This window comes from Zalophus californianus, chromosome 10 (assembly GCF_009762305.2).
Source record: "Zalophus californianus isolate mZalCal1 chromosome 10, mZalCal1.pri.v2, whole genome shotgun sequence".
Classification (NCBI taxonomy): domain Eukaryota; kingdom Metazoa; phylum Chordata; class Mammalia; order Carnivora; family Otariidae; genus Zalophus; species Zalophus californianus.
The window spans coordinates 15,467,836-15,482,775 of NC_045604.1; the positions used below are offsets into that span (position 1 = coordinate 15,467,836).

Genomic DNA, 14,940 nt, shown 5'->3' on the forward strand with positions numbered 1-14,940 from the left:
TTCTGAAATCCATCAGTACATTCATCTACATCAGATTTTTCATTTAGGTCATTCATTTACCTTCTAACTAGGTCATAAAAATAATCACAGCAGTGAAAATTGCCAGAAGACCAATTTTTCCTTTCACCCAGAAGAGTTGGGACTAGGGTTTATTTTAAATTCATTTGTTTTGCCTCCATCACTAGAATTAGACAATTCATTTTACCAAAATAGTTTGTTTTTTACATTTATGAAGTGAGATGAGAAAAATTTGTTTTACCCAACATACATTTAATGGTTTGAAAGGCATTATTTGAGGTGCTGCAAATTAAAAAAAAAAAAAAAGGAATAAATAAATAGAAAACAACAGTCCATCCTATAGTGCTTAGCTATTGGCCACTTTTTAGATGTGTTTAATTGAAGGATGTCTATCATAGGAATAAGACCCTACTGAGAGCTCTCAATGAGTGGTCCACACTCTCTAGGACAGCCTGGGAGTATTTCTCAGAGGAGGTGACAGTTGACATTGGTCTTTAAGTATCATTAGGCATTCACAATTCAGAGGAGAAAAAAAGTTCATTTCAAAAAAGAGCCTAGGATGTGTGGAAGACAGGGAGGTAGAACATATAAAGCATATTTAGGAAACTCTGAGAAATTTGGTGTGAATGAAGTGTAGGGTATAGTAGGGAGAGAGGATGGAGATGAGGCTGGATGAAGGGCCCGGCTTTAGAGAAGCCATGGTCTTGTATTTTACCTCCTGTGGCACATTCAGTATAAACAGTGCCTGGCTTTTAGGAAGGGCTGAGTGAATATTCGTTGAGTAAACAAATAGATGAGTGAAGAGATAGACCGATTGAATGAATATTGTAATGAAGCCATTCGTTTTCTCTTACAGACAGGGAGAGGTCCTTGAAAACTTTTGGGCAGAATGGTGACATCACATGGAAAGTTTTGTGGGCTGGAAGACAGAGAGGCTCAGTGAGGGAGATCACCTCAAGTGGAAATGCAAATGTCTCCAAGGGGAATGTTGTCTAAGTTCTGAGAGGAAGAAGCCGAATCGATAGATATCGTTGACCCATTGGATATCGGGGGTGGAGGGTCGAGGGTGACTGGCTGAGCACTTCATGCAGACTAGTGGCCCTTGGGAGAGCTGCTCAGGTTTAGATAGAAATGCCCCACAGGTTGTTAGACACAGGTATGGAGATAGAAATGCCCCACAGGTTGTTAGACACACAGGTTTGGAGATAGAGATGTCCTGTAGGTTGTTAGACACACAGGTATGAAACCTGCCTATGAAAGGAAAGGTTAAGCATAGGGAGTCATGAGACTATAGAGGATACTTGAGAACATAAAAAATGTGAGGGTGGAATGTTAAGGATCATTAAGCATACAGAAAGTTCTGAAGAGGAGCTAAAAAGCACAGAGAGTCAGGAGACTGAAAACCAGTCAGGTAGGAGAGGTTGGGGAAGAAGTGGGGACTGGCTAGTTCTTATTGTTCACTGGGACCCTTGGAGCAATGCCATGTGTTAGAGTTAGTGAATGTAATTTTTTTTTCAGTGAGTTTGAAATTTTCACTTACCCTAATGCCCAAACTCTCAATTATCGGTAGCTGATTTAATGTGATTGTACCATTTGACTCGGCTAAATTCATATTTAAGATACAATGGGGATTTGTGATATTTTCTAGAAAGCTTCTTCATTAGTATCTGATGTGAAGATAATCTTTATTTTTACTTATTAATACCCAGGGAATACTTTGCCCCATGTTTTAACTTTCAAAGTCATACTGACACACGTATTCTGTTAAAAAATCAGGCACAAACCTGGAAAGATGTGAACAAACTTAGGTTAGAACATAAGATTATTTTCCCAAAAGCGGAGGAAGGAGGAGCAGAGGTAAGGAAGCATCCACACAAATCCGGAGAGATTAGAAAATTTCAAGTTTCCTTTTCTTTATTTGAAAACTGTTTTTCTCTATTGGGATTTATCTGTTACTCAGAGAAACCAGGTGAGTTAAACTTAGTCCCAAGTGGGCATTTGTCTGGACACCCAAATTCGATGCAATTTAGCACAAATTGTCAGTCTGTGCTGAGAATAGCAGGGCCTGCTTTTCAGCCGTTCTCCGGTTCATTTGACAGAGCTTTGAGGGGAAATCACAGCACTTACAGGCATCAAGCCATTAGTCAGCATCTCAGTCACCACTGGCTCCCTGCGCCTTTCAGAACTGAGAAAGCAGCTGTTGCCCCTTCTAGAAAATCGGAGAAAAGTGTGGAGCAAAAGGGAAATCAATTAATTTTACAAATAATAACAAAGTAATAAGGTAAATGAGATCATGGGAACAAATTGAGAAATGCATTGCACTCTTTTTTCCCTACCACACAAATTGGTTTTCATAAATTAGGACATTAATGTATATATAAATGTGGTTGCTGCTTACACCATTAATTTATTATCTCTTTCCGAGACAAATGATAGTTATGTAGAGTCTATTAAAAGCATTAGTTGGATTTTGAGCTTGTGTATGCAATGAGGACTGAATGTCCAAGTTCATCCTGTGTAACTGTTCCCTGTCTATTTTTATTCATAATTTACTTTCTGGCACTGATTAAAAGCTGACTTTACTGTTATCTCAAAAAATCAGAATATCTATTACCCTATTAATAAACATAGAGTTGATATATTGAAATATGGAGGGAAAAATCAGTGGATGGCAAGGGTATGGGGTTGTAATCCTGGCTTGGCTTCCCATGGGACCCTGAGATGGTCTGGTTTACTTAACTCTGAATTACCCTTAACATAAAGGCGACCTGCATTCATAATTTTTAGTTAAAACCGATAATTTTTTTCTCTGTTTTTAAAAAAATTGAGCAGATTCCTTACTGGTCAAAGCAAAAGAATCCATAGGGTGCTTGGGTGGCTCAGTCCGTTGAGTGGCCAACTCTTGGTTTCAGCTCAAGTCATGATCTCAGGGTCGTGAGATCGAGCCCTGCTTTGGGCTCCCGGTTAAGCGCTAAGTATGCTTGAGATTCTCCCTCTCCCTCTGCCCCTCCCGCTGCTCATGCACTCTCTCTCTAAAATAAATAAAATCTTTTTTAATTAGCAATAATCGCGCCTCGGATAAACCTCATTGGCTACAATACTGCCACTGCACAAAGCTAAGTAAAATCTTTTTAAAGAGCAAAAGAATCCATAATACAATAATACAGTAAGAAATGGACTTTGTTATTTAACAATCATTGAATAGAATAGTGAAAAAGACATGCTGCTTGAAGCGTCTGGAGTTTAGAGTTCACAGTTGCCTTCCAGATAGAATTTAAAAAATATTTATTTACTCACTTCCATTCTTATACTCCTCCGTTCCACGAATATTTGATATAACGCACACATGCACACACACACACACACTTTTACAAAGGTAGAGACAGATAACTGACACAGTTGAAGAGAAGGAAACATAAAGGCAGTAAAATATTAACAAAACCAGGGATCAAATTGCACACAGAAAGTATACCATTTGGGTTCATGCAGTTGTAGTTACTAGAGATGGTCAGAAAAAGTGTTCTGTAAGGTCCCCAGAATCCAAAGCAAAGAAGAAACTAGAGTCATTTACAAGGTTAAATGGCCCAGGGGCCGGAGGAAGATGGTGGAGGAGTAGGAGACCTGGATTTCCTCTGGTCTCAGGAATTCAGCTGGATAGGGATCAAACCATTCTGAACACCTACAAAGTCAACAGGAGATCGAAGAAAAGAATAGCAACAACTCTCTGAACAGAAAAGCGACCACTTTCTGGAAGGTAAGACGTGCGGAGGAGTGAATCTGAGGCAATATTCAGGAGGATAGACGGCGGGGGAGGGGCCTCCATCGGCCGCTTCTGGCAAGTGATAGAGCCGCGGAGCACAAAATCAGAACTTTTAAGAAGTCGGCTCCATTGAGGGACGTCGCTCCAGTGGCTAAGGGGGGGGAGGGTGGAACCCTCACGGGACAGTGTGGTCTCAGGACCCTTGGGGTCACAGAAAGACCAGGGGTGCCTGAGTGCAGCAGAGCTCCCAGGTATCGGACGGAGCAGGGAAGCCGGCTGCCGAGATGGAGCCGAGGTGCTGGCTCTCAGCTCGGGGTTGCCATAAACCGTGATCGGTGACAGTCGGGCCACTGCTCCTCCAGCAGGGACCCAACAAGCGGCAGATCCGGGGAGACTCCCCTTCCTCCCCCGGGAGGAGCGGCGCGGAAGCACACCGCAGGGATCTGCTGGGTTTGGAGACTCCACACCGAGTCGAGTGCCAGAGATAGAAATGCTCGGTCACAGGCCGGCTGAGCGCAGAGTGCGGCCGGAGACCGGGGAGACGGGAGTGATTGACTGCTTTTCTCTGGAGGCTCACTGAGGAGCGGGGCCCCGAGTTCTTGGCTTCTCTGGGGCAGAGACTGGGAGGCCGCCATTTTCACTCTCGTCCTCCAAAGCTGTATGGAAAGCTTGCAGGGAACGAAAGCTCCTGAGAGCAAACCTGAGCAGATTACTTGGCCTGGACCGACAAGGGCGGGGCAATTCCGCCTCCGGCAAAGACATTTGAGAACCACGGCAACAGGCCCCAGAAGATCAACAAGAACCGCCAGCCAAGACCAAGTTTACTGATCAATGAGAATGACAGAACTCCAGCGCTAGGGGAATACTGCACATAGAATTCATGGCTTTTGGGGCGCCTGGGTGGCTCAGTCGTTAAGCGTCTGCCTTCGGCTCGGGTCATGATCCCAGGGTCCTGGGATCGAGCCCCACATCAGGCTCCCTGCTCGGCTGGAAGCCTGCTTCTCCCTCTCCCACTCCCCCTGCTCGTGTTTCCTCTCTGTCTCTCTGTCAAATAAATAAATAAAATCTTAAAAAAAAAAAAAAAGAATTCATGGCTTTTTTACCATGATTCTTTAGTCTTTCAAAGTTAATTTTTTTTAACTGTCTTTTTTTTTTTAATTTTTCTCTTTCCCTTTTTCAACAAACATCTTATCAGTCCTTTTTTAAGAAATATTTTTTATTTTCATATTTAGAGTCATATTCTATCCCTTCATAGTAGTTACCCTTATTTTTGGTATATATATATATATATGTTTTTCACTTTTTAAAATTTTGAGATACATTTTCTTCTAACAGATCAAAATATACCCTAAATCTCTAGTGTATGGCTTTGTTCTAGTCTCCTGCCTGATCACATTCTCTCTCTCTCTCTTTTTTTAAATCCTCTTCCTTCTTTTTTCAACCAATTACCTTATCAATTCCTTTTATTAAAAATCTTTTATAATTTTCATCTTTACAGTCATATTCCATCCCTTCATCGTATTAACCCTTATTTTTGTACATATATGAGTTTTTCTTTCTTTAAAATTTTGGAGGCACTTTCATCTAACAGACCAAAATCTAGTGTGTGACACTGATCTATGCACCAGCCTGATCATATTTGATCATATTCTGTTTTTTTTGTTTTGTTCTGTTTTTGTTTGTTTTTAACTTTTTCCTTTTTTTTTCTTTTTCTTTCTTTCCCCCTTGTTTCAGGTCTTTTCTGATTCGTTTAGAGTATATTTTCTGGGGATGTTGTTACCCTGTTAGCATTTTGTTCTCTCATTCATCTGTTCTCCTCTGGACAAAATGACAAGTTGGAAAAACTCACCTCAACACAAAAGAACAAGAAGCAGTACCGACTGGAAAATAAAGAAGCCGAGAAAAAGAGAGATAAACAACTACTGGATCATGAGGGCAGAATTCAAGAGATAAGCGATACCATAAGATGAAACAACATTAGAATAATTGGGATCGCAGAAGAAGAAGAAAGAGAGAGAGGGGAAGAAGGTATATTGGAGCAAATTATAACAGAGAACTTCCCTAATGTGGGGAAGGAAACAGGCATCCAAATCCAGGAGTCACAGAGAACCCCTCTCAAAATCAATAAAAATAGGTCAACACCCGACATCTAATAGTAAAACTTACGAGTCTCAGAGACGAAGAGAAAATCTTGAAAGCGGCTTGGGAAAAGAGATATGTAACCTATAATAGTAGAAACATTAGATTGGCAACAGATCTATCCACAGAGACCTGGCAGGCCAGAAAGGACTGGCATGATATCTTCAGAGCACTAAACGAGAAATATATGCGGTCAAGAATACTATATCCTGCTAGGCTGACACTGAAAATAGAAGGAGAGATAAAAAGCTTCCAGGACAAACAAAAACTAAAGGAATTTGCAAACATGAAACCAGCCCTCCAAGAAATATTGAAAGGGGGAGCGCCTGGGTGGCTCAGTTGGTTAAGCAACTGCCTTCGGCTCAGGTCATGATCCTGGAGTCCCGGGATCGAGTCCCACATTGGCCTTCCTGCTCAGCAGGGAGTCTGCTTCTCCCTCTGACCCTCTTCCCTCTCGTGCTTTCTATCTCTCATTCTCTCTCTCTCTCAAATAAATAAATAAAATCTTAAAAAAAAATATTGAAAGGGGTCCTCTAAGCAAAGAGAGAGCCTAAAAGCAGCATAGACCAGAAAGGAACACAGACAATAGACAGTAACAGTCACCTTACAGGCAATACGATGGCACTAAATTCATATATTTCAATAGTTACCCTGAAGGTAAATGGGCTAAATGCCCCAATCAAAAGACAGTCTATCCGATTGGATTAAAAAACAAGATGCACTGATATGCTGTCTGCAAGAGACTCATTAGACCCAAAGACACCCCCAGATTGAAAGTGAGGGGGTGGAAAACCATTTACCATGCTAACGGGCACCAAAAGAAAGCTGGGGTGGCAATCCTTATATCAGAAAAATTAGATTTTAAACCAAAGACTATAATAAGAGATGAGGAAGGACACTCTATCCTACTTAAAGGGTCTATCCAACAAGAAGATCTAACAATTGTAAATATCTATGCCCCTAACATGGGAGCAGCCAATTATATAAGGCAATTAATAACAAAATCAAAGAAACACATCAACAATACAATAATAGTGGGGGACTTTAACGCCCCCCTGACTGAAATGGACAGATCATCTAAGCAAAAGATCAACAAGGAAATAAAGACTTTAAATGACACACTGGACCAAATGGACTTCCCAGATATATTTGGAACATTCCATCACAAAGCAACAGAATGCACAGTCTTCTCTAGTGTCCATGGAACATTCTGCAGAATAGATCACATCCTAGGTCACAAATCAGGTCTCAACAGGTACCAAAAGATTGGTATCATTCCCTGCATATTTTCAGACCACAATACTTTGAAACTGGAACTCAATCACAAGAGGAAAGTCGGAAAGAACTCAAGTACATGGAGACTAAAGAGCATCCTACTAAAGAATGAAAGGGTCAACCAGGAAATTAAAGAAAAATTAAAAAAATTCATGGAAACCAATGAAAATGAAAACACAACTGTTCAAAATCTTTGGGATGGAGCAAAGGCAGTCCTAAGAGGAAAGTATATAGCAATACAAGCCTTTCTCAAGAAACAAGAAAAGTCTCAAATACACAACCTAACCCTACACCTAAAGGAGCTGGAGAGAGAATAGCAAATAAAGCCTAAACCCAACAGAAGAGAAAATAATAAAGATCAGAGCAGAAATCAATGAAATAGAAACCAAAGGAACAGTAGAACAGATCAACAAAAGTAGGAACTGGTTCTTTGAAAGAATTGAGATTGATAAACCCCTGGCCAGACTTATCAAAAAGAAAAGAGAAATGACCCAAATCAACAAAATCATGAATGAAAGAGGAGAGATCACAACCAACAGCAAAGAAATACAAACAATTCTAAGAACATATTATCAGCAACTATATGCCAGCAAATTAGATAATCTGGAAGAAATGGATGTATTCCTAGAGATGTATCAACTACCAAAACTGAACCAGGAAGAAGTAGAAAATCTGAACAGACCTATAACCACTAAGGAAATTGAAGCAATAATCAGAAATCTCCCAACAAACAAAAGCCCAGGGCCAGATGGCTTCCCAGGGAAATTCTACCAAACATTTAAAGAAGAATTAATACCTATTCTTCTGAAACTGTTCCAAAAAATAGAAATGGAAGAACTTCCAAACTCGTTTTATGAGGCCACCATTACCTTGAACCCCAAACCAGACAAAGACCCCATCAAAAGGAGAAATACAGAACAATATCCTTGATGAACACGGATGCAAAAATTCTCGCCAAAATACTAGCCAAGAGGATCCAACAGTACATTAAAAGGATTATTCACCACGACCAAGTGGGATTTATCCCTTGGCTGCAAGGTTGGTTCAACATCCGCAAATCAATCACTGTGATACAATACATTATTAAACGAAAGAACAAGAACCATATAGTCCTCTCAATAGATTCAGAAAAAGTGTTTGACAAAGTACAGTATCCTTTCTGGATCAAAACTCTTCAGAGTAGAGGGCTAGAGGGTACATACCTCAATATCATAAAAGCCATCTATGAAAAACGCACAGCGAATATCATTCTCAATGGGGAAAAAAAAATTCTCTAGAGCTTTCCCCCTAAGGTCAGGAACACGGCAGGGATGTCCACTATCACCACTGCTATTCAACATAGTATTAGAAGTCCTAGCCACAGCAATCAGACAACAGAAAGAAATCAAAGGCATCCAAATCAGCAAAGAAGTCAAACTCTCACCCTTTGCAGATGATATGATACTTTATGTGGAAAACCCAAAAGACTCCACCCCCAAATGGCTAGAACTCATACAGGAATTCAGTCAAGTGGCAGGATATAAAATCAATGCACAGAAATCAGTGGCATTCCTATACACCAACAACCAGAGATAAGAAAGAGAAATTAAGGAGTTGATCCCATTTACAATTGCACCCAAAATCTTAAGATACCTAGGAATAAATCTAACCAAAGAGGCACAGAATCTGTACTCAGAAAACTGTAAAATACTCATGAAAGAAATTGAAGAAGACACAAAGAAATGGAAAAACGTTCCATGCTCATGGATTGGAGGAACAAATATTGTGAAGATGTCAATGCTACCTAGAGCAATCTACACATTCAGCACAATCCCCATCAAAATACCATCCACTTTTTTCAAAGAAATGGAACAAATAATCCTCAAATTTGTATGGAACCAGAAAAGACCCCGAATAGCCAGAGGAATATTGAAAAAGCAATGCAAAGCTGGCAGCATCACAATTCCGAACTTCAAGTTCTATTACAAAGCTGTCATCATCAAGACAGTATGGTACTGGCACAAAAACAGACACATAGATCGATGGAACAGAATAGAGAGCCCAGAAATGGACCCTCAATTCTATGGTCAACTAATCTTCGACAAAGCAGGAAAGAATGTCCAGTGGGAAAAAAGACAGTCTCTTCAACAAATGGCGTTGGGAGAACTGGACCTCCACATGCAGAAGAATGAAACTGGACCATTTCTTTGCACCACACACAAAAATAGACTCCAAATGGTTGAAAGACCTAAATGTGAGACAGGAGTCCATCAACATCCTAAAGGAGAACAAGGCAGCAACCTCTTTGACCTCAACTGCAGCAACTTTTTCCTAGAAACATCACCAAAGGCAAGGGAAGCAAGAGAAAAATGAACAATTGGGACCTCATCTAGATTAGAAGCTTTCGCACAGCAAAAGAAATAGTCCGCAAAACCAAAAGACAACCGACAGAATGGGAGAAGATATTTGCAAATGACATATCAGATAACGGGCTAGTATCCAAAATCTATCAAGAACTTCTTAAACTCAACACCCAAAGAACAAAGGATCCAATCAAGAAATGGGCAGAAGACATGAACAGACATTTTTCCAAAGAAGACATCCAAATGGCCAACAGACACATGAAAAAATGCTCAACAAAAATGCTCGGCATCAGGGAAATCCAAATCAAAACCTCAATGAGATATCACCTCACACCAGTCAGAATGGCTAAAATTAACAAGTCAGGAAACAACAGATGTTGGTGGGGATGCGGAGAAAGGGGAACCCTCCTACACTGTTGGTGGGAATGCAAGCTGGTGCAACTACTCTGGAAAACAGTACGGAGGTTCCTCAAAAAGTTGAAAATAGAGCTACCCTTCGACCCAGCAATTGCACTACTGGTTACTTACTCCAAAGATAAAAATGTAGGGATCCGAAGGGGTATATGTGCCCCGATGTTTATAACAGCAATGTCCACAATAGCGAAACTGTGGAAAGAGCCAAGATGTCCATCGACAGATGAATGAATAAAAAAGATGTGGTATACACACACACACACACACACACACACACACACACACACACACACACACACACACACACAATGGAATATTATGCAGCCATCAAAAGGAATGAAATCTTGCTATTTGCTGTGACATGGATGGAACTGGAGAGTGTTATGCTAAGCGAAATAAGTCAATCAGAGAAAGACATGTATCATATGACCTCACTGATATGAGGAATTCTTAATCTCAGGAAACAAACTGAGGGTTGCTGGAGTGGTGGGGGTGGGAGGGATGGGGTGGCTGGGTGATAGACATTGGGGAGGGTATGTGCTATGGTGAGCGCTGTGAATTGTGCAAGACTTTTGAATCACAGACCTGTACTTCTGAAACAAATAATGCATTATATGTTAAAAAAAAAAAAGATAGCAGGAGGGGAAGAATGAAGGGGGGAGATCAGAGGGGGAGATGAACCATGAGAGACTATGGACTCTGAAAACAAACTGGGTTCTAGAGGGGAGGGCGGTGGGAGCATGGGTTAGCCTGGTGATGGGTATGAAAGAGGGCACGTTCTGCGTGGAGCACTGGGTGTTATGCACAAACAATGAATCATGGAACACTACATCAAAAACTAATGATGTAATGTATGGTGATTAACATAACAATAAAAAAATAAAAAAAAATTAAAAAACAAGTTTAAATGGCCCAAGGACACGGCCCTATTTCAATGACGTCATGTGTAGGCACCATTTATTGGGCACTTATATTTTTCAATGGATTCTCCCCCCAAAATAAAACAGAAGGGTGAAGTAACTTTATCTGGACCCACACTAACTAAGTGGCAGGGTGGACCCCTGTGCGACCTGCCCTGCTGTCCTCTCTCCTGGCCTGACCCCCATGTGACCTACTGTACTGCCTTCTCCTCTAAGGATTATTGTCCCACAAGACCCACATGGGAAACTGTGTTCCGAGGCACTCTAATGTCCTATCATCTTAGAGAGAGGAGGAAATATTTCTGCCTGTATATGTGAGCAGAGGCAGTAAATTTGTAGAAACATTGGCCTATATGTACTTTTAAATAATTTGTTTTTAGAAAAGTTTTTACAATCACTCGATTCCTTCCTGCTTGTCTTCTTCTAGATATGCAACCATCATACGTGTCATTTCTTTTCCTTCCTAAATCTTCTAATGATTCTAGAAGATGTAATGTTGATTCCTGAGATTGGCTCGCAGATCTCATATATTAAAAAATAATCTACAACGCTCAGGAAATATTTAGAAACATGCCAACATGCATTTAGAAACATGCAGCCAACATTTGGCTGCAACATGTCATATTTCCTTAATCAATAGGCTAAAGATAAACGTGCTATTTCAGAGCTGTGTTTGAAGGCTGGTAATCAGTAAAACAGTATTTTTTATGAGTTGCATAAATGCTTTGTGGTGTTACTGAAATATCTTAATTGCTTTTATGAATGTATTTAATGAGTTCCATTTAAAATGTGATGTTATTTACCTTATGGGATTAAATGACTCACTCCATCCAGACACTGTGCAAACCTAAAGGAACATTGCTTTTTGCCTGCAGTGCAGGGTGAACCAGAAAGCTCTAAATCCAACTGTTAGTCGCTCTGCTCTGCCTGGGTGAGCTCCGTGCTGTACCCACAGGAGATCGGGGCTGGGGACTCTCCGTCCGGGAGCTTCTGGTCTGGTATCCAGGCTTAATTGAATAACAGCAGGGGCTTCAGCTAGAAGAGATGAGATGGCCGGTCAAGATGGCTACAAGGTCAAGAAACAGCCTCAGAGCAAGCGATGTTTGTGTCAGAGTCGGTGGAAGCCCAGTTTCCAACAGTTAGTGTGTGACTGAGAAGAGTTTTGTTATCTCGTGGAGGAGGACAAGAGGAACACCTACTATGTTAGAACCCTGATCATCAGTGTAGCTCAAAGTAGAAGCTCTTATTTTTCTTTCTAGCCTTCTTTAGTTCCTTCTCTTTTCTTCTCTCCTCTCTGATTTTAAACTTCGTTTATTACACTTTGGTCTAAGCAGTAATAATAGCTAATTCTAATGAGCACCTACTATGCACTATACACGGTACTAAACACTTATGTGATTATTTCACCTCATCGTCCCAGCAAACACTATGAGGTAGATGCTACTATTATTATTATTATTCCACTTTTACGCATGAACAAACAAAGGCTCGGTGGCTTTGCTTAAGGTTACGCAAGTATCGACTGCAAGAAGTAGGATTTATTTAACTATTTTTGTGAAGAAAGGGGAATTTTACTGCAGGATCATTGAATAAAAACAGTAAAAATTGACATTGTGACTTAAGCAGGGATTTGTGTTCAATAGGATGGTTGTGTTTTAAAGCTGGCAAAGGAAAATGACTGCTCTTTGGTATTAAGGAAATCCATTCAGAGTTTAATATTTTGCTTTAATCTAATGAGAAAACAGTCAATGTTGGGAGTAGCCAAAGCACAACCTCCCCCCCCCCCCACAGATTGCGATTTTCTGGTCCATTTTCATGAATTAGCAGATATTGTTCATTCTCATTCCCATGGTAAAATGGGAAAATTAATTGTACCCCCAAAACTTCTTGGAATAATGGGATAAATGATTTTTAATGAAAAAATTAATAAGATAATTATTTTATGACTCAGATAAGCAAAAGCAATATCATGAGATTAAGCTGGAGTGGAGGGAATCCAGTGAATCTCACAAGTAGGTGTTAATCACTGATATTTGTAAGGAAGTGAAGAAATGTTACTTTATCAGAGTTAGAATTCCTGTTGATAAGCAATTTGGTGGGAAGAAAACATGGGTGAGAATACTGAGAATAGAGAAGAGGGGGAGGGTCGCAAGAGGGGGTAAGGCAGGGCATTCTTAGGGGAAGTGGCCAGTAAAATTTCCACTATGGTGAACATTTTAAGACTTTAAAGAATTTCTTTCTGGGGTGAGTGGAAGAGATGAGTAGGAAGAGTACAGAGAATTTTCAGGGCAGTGAAAATACCCTGGAAGATATTATAATGAGAGATATATGCTACATTTGTCCAAACCCATAGAATGTACAATACCAAGAGTGAACTTTAATGTAAACTATGGACTCAGGTTGATTATGATGTGTCAGGATAGGCTTATGTGCCGTTCAGGTAAGTGACAGTGATAAGGGGGAGGCTGTGCACGTGCGGGCACAGAGAGTATATAGGAAATGTCCGTACCTCCTTCTTAGTGTTTATGTAAACCTAAAACTACTTTTAAAAACTAAAGTTTTTTAAAAAGTAGATGAAGAATAGAAAGTTAAAAAATCAGATTGTCTTATTGGTTGAAAGAATTCTTTATAGATTCTACATATAAGTCCTTTGATTCATCTGTCATGTGTTCATTCTGCCTACCTCCTACCAAATAATCTATTAGTATTTATTGACTATTCCTTATTAGACACTTTAGTAGATCTAATAGTGTCCTCCCAAATTCATATCCCCCTTGTGCCTCAGAAGGTGACATTATTTGGAAATAAGGTCTTTGCCAATGTAATTCAGGGTCTCGAGAGGAAATCATCTTCAGTATAAGGTGGGACCTAAATTCAATGACTAGTGTCCTGATAAAAGAGGTGCGTACACAGAAAGAAACACAAAGAAGAACACATGAAGAGAAAGGCACATATTGGCATTACGTTGCCAGAAGCCAAAAACACCAGGAAGCACCAGAAGCTGGAATTCCAGAAGCCAAGAAAGATTCTTCCCAGAGCCTTCAGCAGGTGCATGGTCCTACTGACATCTTAATTTTGGACTTTAGGCTTTAGACTCTAGAGGAGAACTTTCTGTTCTTTTTAGCCACCAAGTTTGTGTTAATTTGTGTAGTTGCTCTAGGAAACTGATACACTCTTCCCGGAGAGTGGCTACTAAAATGAATAATATACAGTACTCGTCTTTAAGAGGTTGAAAGAATGATGTTACAAGATAAACAGGCAGCTATTTGTTGAAAACACCTGCAACGTTTTTATAGAATTAACAATGACTGAGCATATTTTTAAAAGGTTGGCTAGTCATTGCGTGGTCAGCTGTGGGAGGTGGGGAGGAAGAATCAGAGGCAAGATACAGCACATGCAGCAAAGTTGCGGAACCATAAGAGAACCTGGTAGGGAGGGAGAGTGGGAATCTCACTGAGGCCAGAGCCAAGAAGAGGTCGGGCAGGAAATAAAGTTGGAGAAGGTAGGAGGTGCAGATAATTTGAACAGCCTTGTGTGCTGTGCTGAAGAGTCTTTTGTTTTATTCTGTAGGCAATGTAGAGCAAACCAAGACCCGAAAGATGGAAAACGATGTGATCAGACATCAGTACAGTGGAGTGATTAAGAACACAGGTGCCTGGACCCAAACCCTGGCTCTGCTGCTTATTAGGTAAGTACATGTGGGCAAGTTTCTTATTATTGGACTGTCATCTGTAAAACAGAGACAACAGTTCCCTGGCAAAGCGCTAGGGTGAGGAGGATGAGGGGTAAGTGAATTCAACAGGCGTCATCTTTAGAACAATGTCTGGCATCTACGAGGCACTTAACGCTAGTCATTATCATCTGCTGCACATTTCATTAATAGAAAGTTCATTCTGGCAGCAATGTGCAAATTCCAAAGCAGAGAAAACAGAAGGTAGTAGCATTTGCTTAAGCAAAAGCCTGAACAATGTAGTGAGAAGGAAGGAGAGTTTTTTGGAGATGTTTCTTGAATAGAATCAAAGGGTTGTACCGATCAATGTGATGTGAAGAATTAGGAAAGAAGAAAAGATGT

At 40.4% G+C, this 14,940-nt stretch overlaps 1 pseudogene; it reads right to left on the bottom strand.

Annotated features, from left to right (window-relative positions):
* Nucleotides 1-3,051: 3,051 nt before the first annotated feature.
* LOC113933815 lies at nucleotides 3,052-3,136 on the bottom strand (annotated as a pseudogene).
* Nucleotides 3,137-14,940: the final 11,804 nt, after the last annotated feature.